General features: G+C 46.6%; 2 long non-coding RNA genes across 2 annotated transcripts in view; both read right to left on the bottom strand.

Moving 5' to 3' along the window:
• Positions 1 to 13,478, bottom strand: part of LOC137618696 (uncharacterized) — a 408,492-nt gene that overhangs the window by 218,033 nt on the left and 176,981 nt on the right. The gene's annotated exons all lie outside the window — the stretch shown is intronic.
• LOC137619280 (uncharacterized) overlaps positions 1 to 13,478 on the bottom strand; it is a 42,765-nt gene that overhangs the window by 11,819 nt on the left and 17,468 nt on the right. The window contains exon 2 of the long non-coding RNA XR_011039883.1: positions 10,495 to 10,633. This is a non-coding gene — a long non-coding RNA (uncharacterized lncRNA). The remainder of the gene's footprint in view (positions 1 to 10,494; positions 10,634 to 13,478) is intronic.

The raw sequence follows: 13,478 nt of genomic DNA, 5'->3' as shown, positions 1-13,478 counted from the left end.
CAGAACGGGTGCATGCGTACTTGCGGATCCATCATCATGCCTCTGCTGAATAGACTGAGGGCTGGCAATGACAAAGTCAGAAGGCTGGAGTGAGGGAGGTTCTGCGGTGGTCTGAGGAGCAAGCGAGGTGGTCAGAAGCGAATGCTGGAATGCATGAGGCTCATGCTGCATGGTATGCGGCTCATGCTGCATGGGATGAGGCTCATGCTGCGAAGAATGCGGCTGCTGCATGGTAAGAGGCTTGTGCTGCATGCGTTGAGGAGGATGCCTCATAGCATGAGGCTCCTGCCTCAAGGGTTGCGCCTGCCTCAAGGGTTGAGGAGGTTGCTGCGCAGAGTGAGGCTCCTGCCTCAAGGGTTGAGGAGGTTGCCGCATGGCATGAGGCTGCTGCCTCATGGGTAGAGGAGGTTGCCGCATAGCATGAGGCTCCTGCCTCAAGGGTTGAGGAGGTTGCCGCATAGCATGAGGCTCCTGCCTCATGGGTAGAGGAGGTTGCTGCATAGTGCTGGAACCTGGCAACTCCCGATGCGGCAGCTCACGCATGGAAGCAGGAGGAGCCTCAAGAACATGCGTCTGGCAGGGAGGACTGCGCAGAGGTGGAGGAGCGCTCGCAGGAGGAGGGGTGTTAACCTTCTCTGCCTGATACTCCTGCATCAAAGTCGCAAGCTGAGACTGCATAGTCTGCAGCATAGACCACTTGGGGTCCACAGAAGTAGGAGCAGAGGCCTGTTGAGGCACCACTCTACCTCTCTTAGGAGGTGTGCAGTCATCAGATGACTGCGGCGAGTCCGAACTGGCCCAGTGGCTACACCTGGGCCGTTGGACTCGCTCGGAAGGGACCTTACGTTTGAGAGGTCGTGAGACCTGGGTCCACCGTTTCCTCCTGGAAACCTCTTCCGCAGACGAGGAATTTAAGGGCTCATTCGTCTGGGAGTGGAAGTGACGATCTCTATCAGATACGCCCGCAACCACTGAGGATACAACTGTGCGCCGATCAAGGCCTGCCGAACCCTTTTGCCCTTCGACGTTGCTTCTCCCCTGGGCTTGGGAGCTTGCAAGAGGTCCCGGACTGGGAGGACGACTGGCACGCACAGAAGTATCCTCATGCGCAACACTGACACTGACACTAGGCACAGCACTGGCACTAACACTTCCCACTGCACTTTTCACTTTAAGTTCCTTGACATCTGCCAAGAGAAGATTGTGGTCACTAACTAACGACTCCACCTTATCACCAAGAGCCTGAATGGCACGCAACATATCCGTCATATCAGGCTGAGCACTCGTAGCAGGTTCGGGGGTCACCACCACAGGGGAAGGAAAAGGTTGAGGGGCATGGGGGGAGGAATAAACCAAAGAGCGAGAAGAACTCCTCCTAACTCTCTCCCTCTCTAACTTAGTTGTATATTTGAGGAATTCATTAAATTCGAATTCCGAAAGCCCAGCACATTCCCCACATCGATCTTCCAACTGACAGGATTTTCCCCTACAGTCGGAACAAACGGTGTGAGGATCAACAGAGGCCTTTGGAAGACGCCTATTACAAGTCCTAACACTACATCGCCTAATTTTAGGAGCTTGAGAGTGGTCGGACATCTTGAATTTAGAGAACAGTCAAGGGGGAATTCCAAAGTAAGCAAAGATCGTTAACCAATAAATCAATTTAATTCCAAAAGCTATCTAAGCTAAGGGAAAAGCTTCCTGTACAGCGAAGGCTAAATTTTAGAGCAAATACTTCACCAAAACCGTGAACAAAGACTCCAAAATCAACAGCGTATCCATGTAGGTCTTGCCGGCGGCACAACAGAGGAAAAATTGAGGTGGTGTTGACAAGAAGTACTGGAGTACCTGACCACAGATGGCGCTGGTGAGTACACCCCCCTCCTGTATAGCGATCGCTGGCGTATCCCGTCCGTAGATTTCTGTCGGGCAACGGAGTTGACAGCTACATGATCATCGGGTAAGATTAATATTGAAAAATACAATATATTGTGGTGAACAAATGTTTTACAATCCTATAAAGAAATATGCTTCAAGTATTAAGGAATAAAAATGATAAAATTATGAAGCATATTGAGCAATGCTTGACTTGATTAATGATAATGTTGTACAGAATACTATTAAAACAAACCCAAGACTGGAAAAGAATAGGTATACTTGACCACCAAAGAAAATGGTCATAGACAGAACCTGGTTAGTCAGTACAGTACATATGAATAGGACAAATTCGGAGATATTTTGTATTTCTCCTAATGATACAAACCTTAGCTATTTAATATGGGTAATTACTTTCAACATAGCTGAAAGGACGAGCCATTAGAATTTTAACGAGGGTTTACTAGCGGGGGGTAGGGAGGGTAGTTTGCTACCCTCCCCCCTCACACACCTGTGTGGTAAGTTCACTTTGCTTAGAGGTAGGACTTCAAGGGGGACAGGGCTGGCAGGCAAGTTTGATTAAATAGCTAAGGTTTGTATAGTTAGGAAAAATACAAATTATCTCCAAATTTGTCATTTGTTCCGTAACTGAAATACAAACCACGCTATTTAATATGGGTGACTCAACCCTTAGGAAGGGTGGAAAAGTCCCAGCCATACTGGCTTTTGGCTTTTGCCCGGGGACTCTTTATCCGAGTGTGTCAGCACTCAACAATAAAGAGTCCCTGCACCTCGCTCGCACCTTGCTATGCAAGGGCTGCGGCCTACATAAGCTGTGTGTGAAGGAATATGTGTGACTCGTCCTATGAAGTTGACCTGAAGTTCTTTAGATGGAAACTTTAGGCTAGGACTCTCCCAATACCACCTCGTCAGGGTATGGGGACGCGACAGTATTAACTTAATACTAGGAACACAAGGGAACATGGTTTACCTGCAGTGGTTTGAGGTCAGCTGTGCAGAGAACCCAGGATGCTGCTTTCACCGAGAGAGGGGAGGATGAAGAAAAGAATAAGGGCCAGACATACCTTTTCTTTCATGCAGACTAAAACCGGGTAACAATGCCCTCAACCTTCTGCTACTCGTCCATTAAGGAGCCTGAGGTTTAAACCAGCTGTTGTGCAGCCACCACAGGGCCAATAGAGAACGTATCGAGCCTCCTGTGGGTCACGTCTTGCAGGTAGTGGGCTGTGAAGGTCGTTTGACGCTTCCATACCCCTGCTTGTAGAACCTGCGTCACTGAGAAGTTCTTTTTGAAGGCCAGGGACGTAGCTACACCCCTGGTCAGGATTCGGGGACAGACAGGCGAATCCATGCTGAGATAGTGTTCTTGGTAACCCTCCTCTTCGACCTCCCAGTGCTAACAAACAATGCCTGCACTTAAGGACGAACTGCAGCTGTTCTTTTCAGATATAGCCTCAGACTCCTTACTGGGCACAGTAGGAGATGATCTGGGTCATCTGTTACGGAATGAACACTCGAAATCCGGAAGGAGTCGAACCAAGGGTCCGGCACTCCCGGATTCTGAGTCTTAGCAATAAACTCAGGGACGAAATTGAACGTTACCTCCCCCCATCCCCTTGAATGGGTAATGTCATATGAGAGACCATGAAGTTCACTAACTCACTTGGCTGACGCTAAAGCTAGTAGGAACACCGTCTTCCAAGTCAGGTGGCGATCTGATGCCTGGCGTAATGGTTCTTATGGAGGTCTCTTAAGAGACCTGAGAACTCGAACCACGTTCCATGGAGGAGGTCTCACTTCCGACTGAGGGCAGGTAAGTTCATAACTACGTATGAGTAGGAAAGTTCCAGCGAAGAAGAAATGTCCACTCCTTTGAGCCTGAAGGCTAGACTTAAGGCTGAGCGATAGCCTTTCACTGCCGAGACTGAAAGGCGCATTTCTTCTCGCAAGTACACGAAAAAATCCGCTATTGCTGCAAATAGTGGCATTGAGTGGAGAGATACCCCTTCCACGACACCAACTACAGAAAATTCTCCACTTTGCCTGGAAGACCACTGCAGATGACTTTCGCAGGTGTCCCGACATCCTTTCCGCAACTTGTTGTGAAAATCCTCTCTCTGCGAGGAGATGCTGGATAGTCTCCAGGTGTGAAGCCGAAGCGAAGCTACGGCTTTGTGAAAGATGTTGGCGTGTGGTTGTTTGAGTAGCTCGTGTCACGGAGGGAGTTCCCTCGGAGGCTCCGTAAGGAGTTGCAGAAGGTCCGGAAACCATTCCGCGTGATGCCTCAGCAGAGCTATGAGGGTCATCGAGAGATTGACCAATATTCTGGTCTTGTTGAGTACCCTCCTCATCAGACAGATTATTATTATTATTATTATTATTACTATCCAAGCTACAACCCTAGTTGGAAAAGCAAGATGCTACAAGCCCAGGGGCTCCAACAGGGAAAAATAGCCCAGTGAGGAAAGGAAATAAGGAAATATATGAAAGAAGAGAACAAATTAACAATAAATCATTCTAAAATAAGTAACAACGTCAAAACAGACGTCATATATAAACTATTAACAACATCAAAAACAAATATGTCATAAATAAACTACAAAAAGACTCATGTCCGCCTGGTCAACAAAAAAGCATTTGCTCCAACTTTGAACTTTTGAAGTTCTACTGATTCAACCATCCGATTAGGAAGATCATTCCACAACTTGGTAACAGCTGGAATAAACCTTCTAGAGTACTGCATAGTATTGAGCCTCGTGATGGAGAAGGCCTGGCTATTAGAATTAACTGCCTGCCTAGTATTACGAACAGGATAGAATTGTCCAGGGAGATCTGAATGTAAAGGATGGTCAGAGTTATGAAAAATCTTATGCAACATGCATAATGAACTAATTGAACGACGGTGCCAGAGATTAATATCTAGATCAGGAATAAGAAATTTAATAGACCGTAAGTTTCTATCCAACAAATTAAGATGAGAATCAGCAGCTGAAGACCAGACAGGAGAACAATACTCAAAACAAGGTAGAATGAAAGAATTGAAACACTTCTTCAGAATAGATTGATCACCGAAAATCTTGAAAGACTTTCTCAATAAACCTATTTTTTGTGCAATTGAAGAAGACACAGACCTTGTGTGTTTCTCAAAAGTAAATTTACTGTCGAGAATCACACCTAAAATTTTGAAAGAGTCATACATATTTAAAGAAACATTATCAATACTGAGATCCGGATGTTGAGGAGCCACCGTCCTTGACCTACTTACAATCATACTTTGAGTTTTGTTAGGATTCAACTTCATACCCCATAATTTGCACCATGCACTAATTCTAGCTAAATCTCTATTAAGGGATTCACCAACCCTAGATCTACATTCAGGGGATGGAATTGATGCAAAGAGAGTAGCATCATCTGCATATGCAACAAGCTTGTTTTCTAGGCCAAACCACATGTCATGTGTATATAGTATGAAAAGTAATGGGCCAAAAACACTACCCTGTGGAACACCGGATATCACATTCCTATAATCACTATGGTGCCCATCAACAACAACTCTTTGAGATCTATTACTTAAAAAATCAATAATAATGCTAAGAAACGACCCACCCACTCCCAACTGTTTCAGTTTGAAAACAAGGGCCTCATGATTAACACGGTCAAAGGCAGCACTAAAATCAAGGCCAATCATACGAACTTCCCGACCACAATCAAGGGATTTCTGTACAGCATTGGAGATTGTAAGAAGGGCATCACATGCTCCAAGGCCTTTACGAAAACCAAATTGCAAACTAGGGAAGAGATGATTACCGTCAGCAAACCTATTAAGACGTTTTGCCAGAAGACGTTCAAAAACTTTAGATAATATGGGAGTTATGGAAATTGGGCGGTAATCAGTGGGACTTGAGCTACCATAAACACATTTACATAGAGGAGTAACATTACCAATTCTCCAACTAGTGCTAAAAGCTCCTCTTCTTGCTAACTTGCGCAAAATAACAGATAACTTTGGAGCTAAGAAATCTGCTGTCTTTATAAAAAACAAAGGAAAAATACCATTTGGGTCTACACCTCCATAAGCATCAAGCTCCACCAACAGAGCTTTAATCTCACGAGATCGAAAAGCTAAACTAGTTAGTTTAGCCTCAGGAAAACAGGAATGAGGAAGTTCAAGTTTTTCATTACTCTGTTTACTGTCAAAAACATCAGCCAAAAGGGTGGCCTTTTCCTTTGGACAGTGAGTGACTGATCCATCTGGTTTAAGTAAAGGAGGAACTGTTGCATCTACACCAAAGAGTGCAGATTTAAGGGTAGACCACCATTTATGTTCCTGAGTTGTACCAGAAAGTGTTTCTTTTATGGTTAAATTGTACTCCTTTTCAGTCGAGGCATAAACTCTCTGAGCAAAAGCTCGAAGCTGAGTATAGTTGTTCCAGGTCAAATCTGATCTGTTACCCTTCCAAAGATGATAGGCCTCCTGTTTCTCCAAATAAGCACGTCTACAGTCATCATTGAACCACGGTTTGTCCTTCACTCGGTACCTTAGCACACGAGAAGGGATACGCCTATCAATTATGTTGACTAGATTCTCATTCAAAGGGACAACAGGATCTACACTATTATATAATTGTGACCAATTCAAGCACAAAAGATCATGTAAAATCCCATTCCAGTCTGCTTGGGATTTCATATAAATTTTACAAGAATATATATCAGGGACAGGGTGCTCAGTCTTCACTAATAATGAAATCAAGGCATGATCAGATGTCCCGACTGGAGAACCAACCTTACTAGTTATAACGCCAGGGGAGTCAGTGTATACGAGGTCCAAGCAATTACCAGACCTGTGAGTAGCTTCATTTATGATTTGCTCACAGCCTGATTCAGAGGCAAAGTCTAAAGCTCTTAAGCCATGGCGATCGGTAGGAGAGATAGAACTTAACCACTCCCTATGGTGAGCATTAAAATCACCAACAAAGACAAAAGAAGCCTTTCTATCATCTTCTTGTATCTTAGCCATAATGGTAAGAAGACAATCGAAGATAGAATCATCCATGTCTGGATTCCGGTAGATCGAACACAAATAAAAGTTGTTATGCCTGCCACAAACTTTTATTACCTGAATCTCATGACATCCACATTGATAGCAGGACTTATGAGAAGCAGGGTACTCGGTCCTAATATACACCGCCATTCCCCTGGCCCTAGGGATGGCATCACGTTTCAACATTACTGGCTTCTTAAAACCAGTTATAAGGAGCTCAGATGAGTGCCTCATATTAGAAACCAAAGTTTCTGAGCCCAAAAGAATATCATACTGTCTGGATGCAACTGTAAGGTCTTGGATATTTGCATGAAGACCACAAATATTGCAATACAGAAGACGACATTGACGAAATCTAGGACGTACTGGTCCTGGATTTCGCTCAATGTCTCCAGACAGCATAAGAATTAATAGAAATAAAAAAAGAGACAGCATACTTAAAAACTGGATTAACAAGAATTATAACAAAAACAATACGTACAGAATTATAAACAAAGTGATTGATGATACCCATAGACTATAGTAAAAAGTCGGAAAAACTGGTCAACATGGAGGAGCCGATACACCATGCAAGGCTAAATACCCTCCAGGATAGCCACTTCAACTGAAGGGAGGACAGTAAGGATGATTTTAAGAAGAAAAATAATCAGAAAAAGGAAAAGACAACCTCTTGATAAACCACCAGACATCCATAGCCCTTCTATTAAGCCTGCCCAACACACCATTTCAAAAAAAACAAGAGGAAGAAAAAAAAAAAAAAAGATAGAATAGTGTGCCTGAGTGTAAGAGTGCAAGAGAACTCCAATCCAAGACAGTGGAAGACCATGGTACAGAGGCTATGGCACTACCCAAGACTAGAGAACAGTGGTTTAATTTTGGAGTGTCCTTCTCCTAGAAGAGCTGCTTACCACAGCTAAAGAGTCTCTTCTACCCTTACCAAGAGGAAAGTACACTGAACAAATTGCAGTACAGTAATTAACCCCTTGGGTGAAGAAGTGTTAAGTATCTCATTGTTGTCAGGTGTATGAGGAAAGACGAGAATGTGTAAAGAATAGGCCAAACTATTCTGTGTAAGTGTAGGCAATGAAAAAATACGCCGTGACCAGAGAGAGGGATCCAATGCAATAGTGTCTGGCCAGTCAAAGGATCCAATACCTCTCTAGTGGTAGTATCTCAACGGGTGGGTAGTGCCCTGGCCAACCTACTACTAGGACGGGGGAAAGGCGTATACGTCGATGTTGTCCCACCGTTGTTGGATAGCATCTTGCCAGAGAGCCTTGGGATCCGGGACTGGGGAGCAGTACAGCGGCAGTTTTAAGTTCAACACTATCGCAATCAGATCCACAGTCGGAGAACCCCACAAAGTCCGGACTTTGTTGACTACTCGACGATCCAAAGACCACTCGGTACTCACTATCTGAGACGCTCTGTTCAGACTGTCGGCGAGCACATTCCTCTTGCCCGGAATGAAGCGAGGCGACAGTGGAATCAAGTAGACTTCGGTCCATCTCAGTATCTTTACTGCAAGACGGGATAGCTGTTCTGAAAAGGTACCTTCCTGCTTGTTGATGTAAGCCACTACTGTGGTGTTGTCGCTCATCACCACCACAGAGTGACCCGCCAGGTGCTGTTGAAACTGTTGAAGGGCCAGAAAAACGGTCTTCATTTCTAGCAGATTTATATGGAGGCACTTTTCTGATTCTGACCACAGGCCTGTGGTCCTGTGGTTCAGAACGTGGGGCCCCCACCCTTTCTTTGACGCATCCGAAAACAGCATCAAATCTGGGGGGGGGGGGGGGGGACTAGAAGATCCAATCCCTTTCGTAGGTTCTCTTCTGCCACCCACCACTAAAGGTCCGTCCGTTCCGCATGACCCATAGGGATCAAGACGTCCGGGGAATCGAGTCCTTGACTCAACCGAGACTTAATGCAAGAAAAATCTAAGTAATCCAAAACAGAGGAAGACCATGGTACAGAAACTATGGCACTACCTAAGACTAGAGAACAATGGTTTGATTCTGGAGTGTCCTTTTCCTAGAGGAGGTGAATATTTAGGGTCTTGCCTCCCCCCCCACTCTCTCTCTCTCTCTCTCTCTCTCTCTCTCTCTCTCTCTCTCTCTCAGTAGCTCGAGGGATAATACTGTATGTAAGTTGGGATTAATATTTGCCTATGCAGACCTAGGTAAAATATTAGGTTCATTATTCTTATTGGTTAGTCTAAAAGACGGAATAGGTTCTAAACGAGTTGGAGCTCATGAGCTGGAAGCAATTTGGGTACCAACAGAAGTGAAAGAAGCACACAATCATAAGGCACTTCAGCACGTCTACATGCTCGAATCACAACACAATTAGGTCAGGTGTTCCAACGAGTGTGTGATAAGATGGTGGCATGTTCAGGTTGCACACTCGCATGTAGGGATGTCGGCCCGCTCTGTAACATCAGCGCACATACGCTTGGTATGCTGATATGTGTGGTTGAGACAAATTGAGCTGAAACGTTTGTTGACAACATTATAACTTTTGCCTCCTGAAAGGAATGTTGGGAAGGGGATACCCTGTTCATACTCTGACGAATCGACCAAACCAGTAAATAGGAATCTGTCGTGGAAACAACTGTCAATGTCCTTACACCGTCTGAAAAAGATAATGGTGAATTCTTGGATGAACCCAGAGAATCTTTCTGTGGAGAAAGGCAATGCTGGACTTGAGTGTATGAGCCGGGGGAAAAGCAAACAAAAACAAAAGATATACAGTCCAGACTGGGCTAGAGCCAAAGCTAAAGGATCAGTATTAGGGAGCAACTCATGTTTGCTATGCTTCAAAGGAGACAAAACATTAACAAAAGTATCACTATTCTGAAAATTATGGATATTATGACCATCATCCTCAGTTACCAGGGTCACAGGAGGCTCCGGTAAAGGAGGATCAGGGTGAGAGATCGTGAATTGCATAAAGAACTTTGCGTTTCTTCCTCTCAACAGAAGACGATGTGGAGGGGGACCTATCCCTCTTAGCTCTCTTCTAGCGACGTGCACAGAATTTCTACCAATGGAAGGGTGACCACTTCTTGCAAAATTCACAAAGATGAATCAAACGAACACCGCTTTCCAAGCCAGTTCGGGCATAAAGGGTGGGGATCAACCTCGATAAGGATTATGTTCCACACAGGCAGCCTTCAAGGCCATGGCAAGTTTGCATGGTACCTGAAAAGTCACTCATCTAACAAATCACACAAAGAAAAAGGAAAAACTCAACATGGAGAAGTCATCGTACTGAGGGAGATCAGTTATAAGGAGAGTGACTCTGTATCTCAGAGGTATAAGTGCACTACCCAGCCATGGTGTTGCCTGGTAACCATACATGGTTGCCAGTTAAACATTTTTCTTTCTGGTTGTAGCAAAACAACTTGGGAGTAAACACATACAAATGACACGGAAGTTTGCATCCGCACAGGAACAAACTCATGTTATGCTGATGTTGGAAGAAGATGTTAGAATCATGGATAAAAGTGGCTACCCCACTGAAGAAGGCAAAGCTGGGCTTTGTCACCAACACACAATGACTGGGCTGATTTATAAAGGGCTTGAATCCAATGATGAGGAAGCACGGTGTACGCTGGCAATATGACCACAGCAGTCTCCTTGCATTGCCTTGCTTGGGATGTACGACTTCTTCAATGATGATTTCAAGGTCTTCCTGAAAGAAAATTTATCTTTAAGAATACAATAAAAAATAACAGTTTAACCATAAAATACAATATATTGTGGTGAACATGACAAATTCGTAGATAATTTGTATTTTTCCTAACTATACAAACCTTAGCTATTTACATGGGGTGATTACTTCGGCGCAGCCGATGACGAGCCATAAAGTTTTAATGAGGGTTTCCTACCCCACCGCTAGTTAGCGGGGGGGGGGGGGGGGTGTAGCTAGCTACCCCTCCCCCTCACACACACCGGAGAATACTCCACTTTACTTAGAGGTAGGACTTATCTTGGGGGACAGGGCTGGTGGGCACATAACTGCAAATAGCTAAGGTTTGTATAGTTAGGAAAAATACAAATTATCTACGAATTTGTCATTTGTTCCGTAACTGAAATACAAACCACGTTATTTACATGGGGTGACTTAACTCTTAGGAAGGGTGGTAAGTCCCGGCCATACTGGTTTTGGCTTGCCCGGGGATTCCATATTCGAGCGATCAAGTTCTCGGACAATAGGGAATCCCTGCTCCTCACTGGCGGTTGTGAAACTGCCGCCGCCTACGTAAGGTGTGTGCGAAGGTGAAAAGTGACTTGTCCCAGGCAGTTGCCCTGGAGTCCCACAGAAGGAAATCCAGGCTAGGACTCTCCCAATACCACCTCGTCAGGGTATGGGGACATGACAGTATTACACCTAATACTAGGAACACAAGGAAGCATGGTCTACCTGCAGTGGTTTGAGGTCAGCTGTGCAGAGAACCCAGGATGCTGCTTTCTCTGTGGGAGGAGAGGATGAAGAAAAGAATAAGGGCCAGACAGATCTTTTCATTCATGCAGACTAACACCAGGTAACAATGCCCTCAACCTTCTGCTACTTGTCCATCAAGGAGCCTGAGGTTTAGACCAGCTGTTGTGAAGCCACCACAGGGACGATAAAAACGTATCGAGCCTCCTGTGGGTCATGTCGTGCAGGTAAGGAGCTGAGAAGGTGTGAGGCTTCAACATCCCCACTTGCAGGACCTGCGTCACTGAAAGATGCTCCATGAAGGGTAGGGACGTATCTAAGCCCCAGACATCATGGGCTCTAGGGCGATGCGACGGAGAAGGGTCAGGATTCAAGGCAGGGTGTAGCACCCTGCAAATCCAGGCCGAGATGATACTCCTGGAGACCCTTCTCCTCGTTACCCAAGATCCACGAACGAGTCTTGGGCCTGGAGACAAACTGCAGCTCTTCTCTGAAGACACCAGCCAAGACTCCCTACCGGCAAGGTAGGAGATGGTCTGAGTCATCTGCTACAGGAAGGAGACTCGAGCCCTGGAAGGAGTCGAAGCGGATCCGGCACTCCCGGATTCTGAGTCTCGACAACAAACCTCAGGGACGAACCTGAAGTTGTCTTCCCCTAACCCGCTGAATGGGAGAAGTCGTAAGAGAGACCATGTGACTCGCTTGGCTGAAGATAGGCTAACAGGAACACTGTCTACCCAGAAAGGTGGTGGTCTGGGGACTATGTAGTGGTTCATCAGGGGGTCTCTTTCGAGACGCGAGGACTCAAACCACGTTCCAAGGAGGAGGTCTCACTTTCGACTGAGGGTAGGAGAGGACAAGGCCTCGCATGCGAAGGAAGAGTTCCAGCGGGGGAAGAAATGTTTGTCCCTAGAGCCAGGAGGCAAGACTTACGGCCGAGGGGTAGCCTTTCACAGTCGAAACTGAAAAGGCACATTTATCCCGCAATCCCACTAGGGGCTCCGCCATTGCTGGAAGCGGCATCGTGTGGAGGGATGCCCTCTCCAAGACACCAGCCACAGAAACTCACCCTATCGCCTGGGAGACTACTGCAGAAGACTTGCGCAGGTGTCCAGGCCTCCTTTTCACCACTTGTTGCGAAAGTCCTCTCTCTTTGAGGAGATGCTGGATAGACTCCCGGCGGGAAGAGGAGCAAGCTACGGGGGCAGCACATCGATGGTGTCCCACCGTTGCTGGGAGGCCTCCTACCAGAGGGCCTTGGGATCCATGACCGGGGAGCAGTACAGCGGGAGCTTGCAGCTCAGTGTTGTAGCGAACCGGTCCACCGAGGGAGCCCACCGAGGCAGGACTTGTAGGCTACTTGAGGATCCAAAGACCACTCGGAATGTGGTGTCCGTGACACACTGCTCAGACTGTCGGCAAGCCCATTCCTTTGCCTGGAATCAAGCGAGCTGCCAAGGAGACCGAGGTGGACTCGGACGATCCCGGTATCTCTACCGCAGGATGGAATGGTTGTACTGAAAAGTACCTCCTTGTCTGGGCCAGAAAACCATCATTGTGGTGTTGTTGATCCTCATAACCACAGAGTAGTCCACCAGGCTAGGTGGAGCTACTGAAGAGCCAGAAACACGGTTTCCGTCTCTAGTGGAACTAGAGAAGGTTCATCCTGGTTCTGACCCCCGGCCTGAGGACCCGTGGATCAGAACGTGGGCCCCCCCCCCCTTTCTTTGACGCGTCCGAAAACAGCATCAAGTTAGGGGGAAGGACGAGAAGGACCACTCCCTCTTGAAGGCCCTCGTCTTGAGGGCCCTCGTCAGCTTCCCACCCCTATGGGTTCGTCTGTACCGGTTGTCCCCTAGGGGTCTCGGCGTCTGGGGAGACGTGCCCCCAACTCTCCCGTGCTCCGAGTCGCCACTGGAGAGAACTAAACCTGGGGCGACTGTGGAAACCAGACGGGCTGGGGTGGAGAGATGTAACAACCTTGGGTTGGAGGGTCTTCTCGTGTGAGGAAAGGTCTCGCGACCTTCCTCTGCCTTGGTACCCTGACGTCTGAAGGGAAGGCTACGGGAGATAGGAGCCTAAGAGCAGGCTCGGT

The sequence above is a fragment of the Palaemon carinicauda genome, chromosome 25, assembly GCF_036898095.1.
Source record: "Palaemon carinicauda isolate YSFRI2023 chromosome 25, ASM3689809v2, whole genome shotgun sequence".
Classification (NCBI taxonomy): domain Eukaryota; kingdom Metazoa; phylum Arthropoda; class Malacostraca; order Decapoda; family Palaemonidae; genus Palaemon; species Palaemon carinicauda.
Note: the sequence above shows the minus strand (reverse complement) of the source record. Positions and strands in the feature narration are given on the sequence as shown.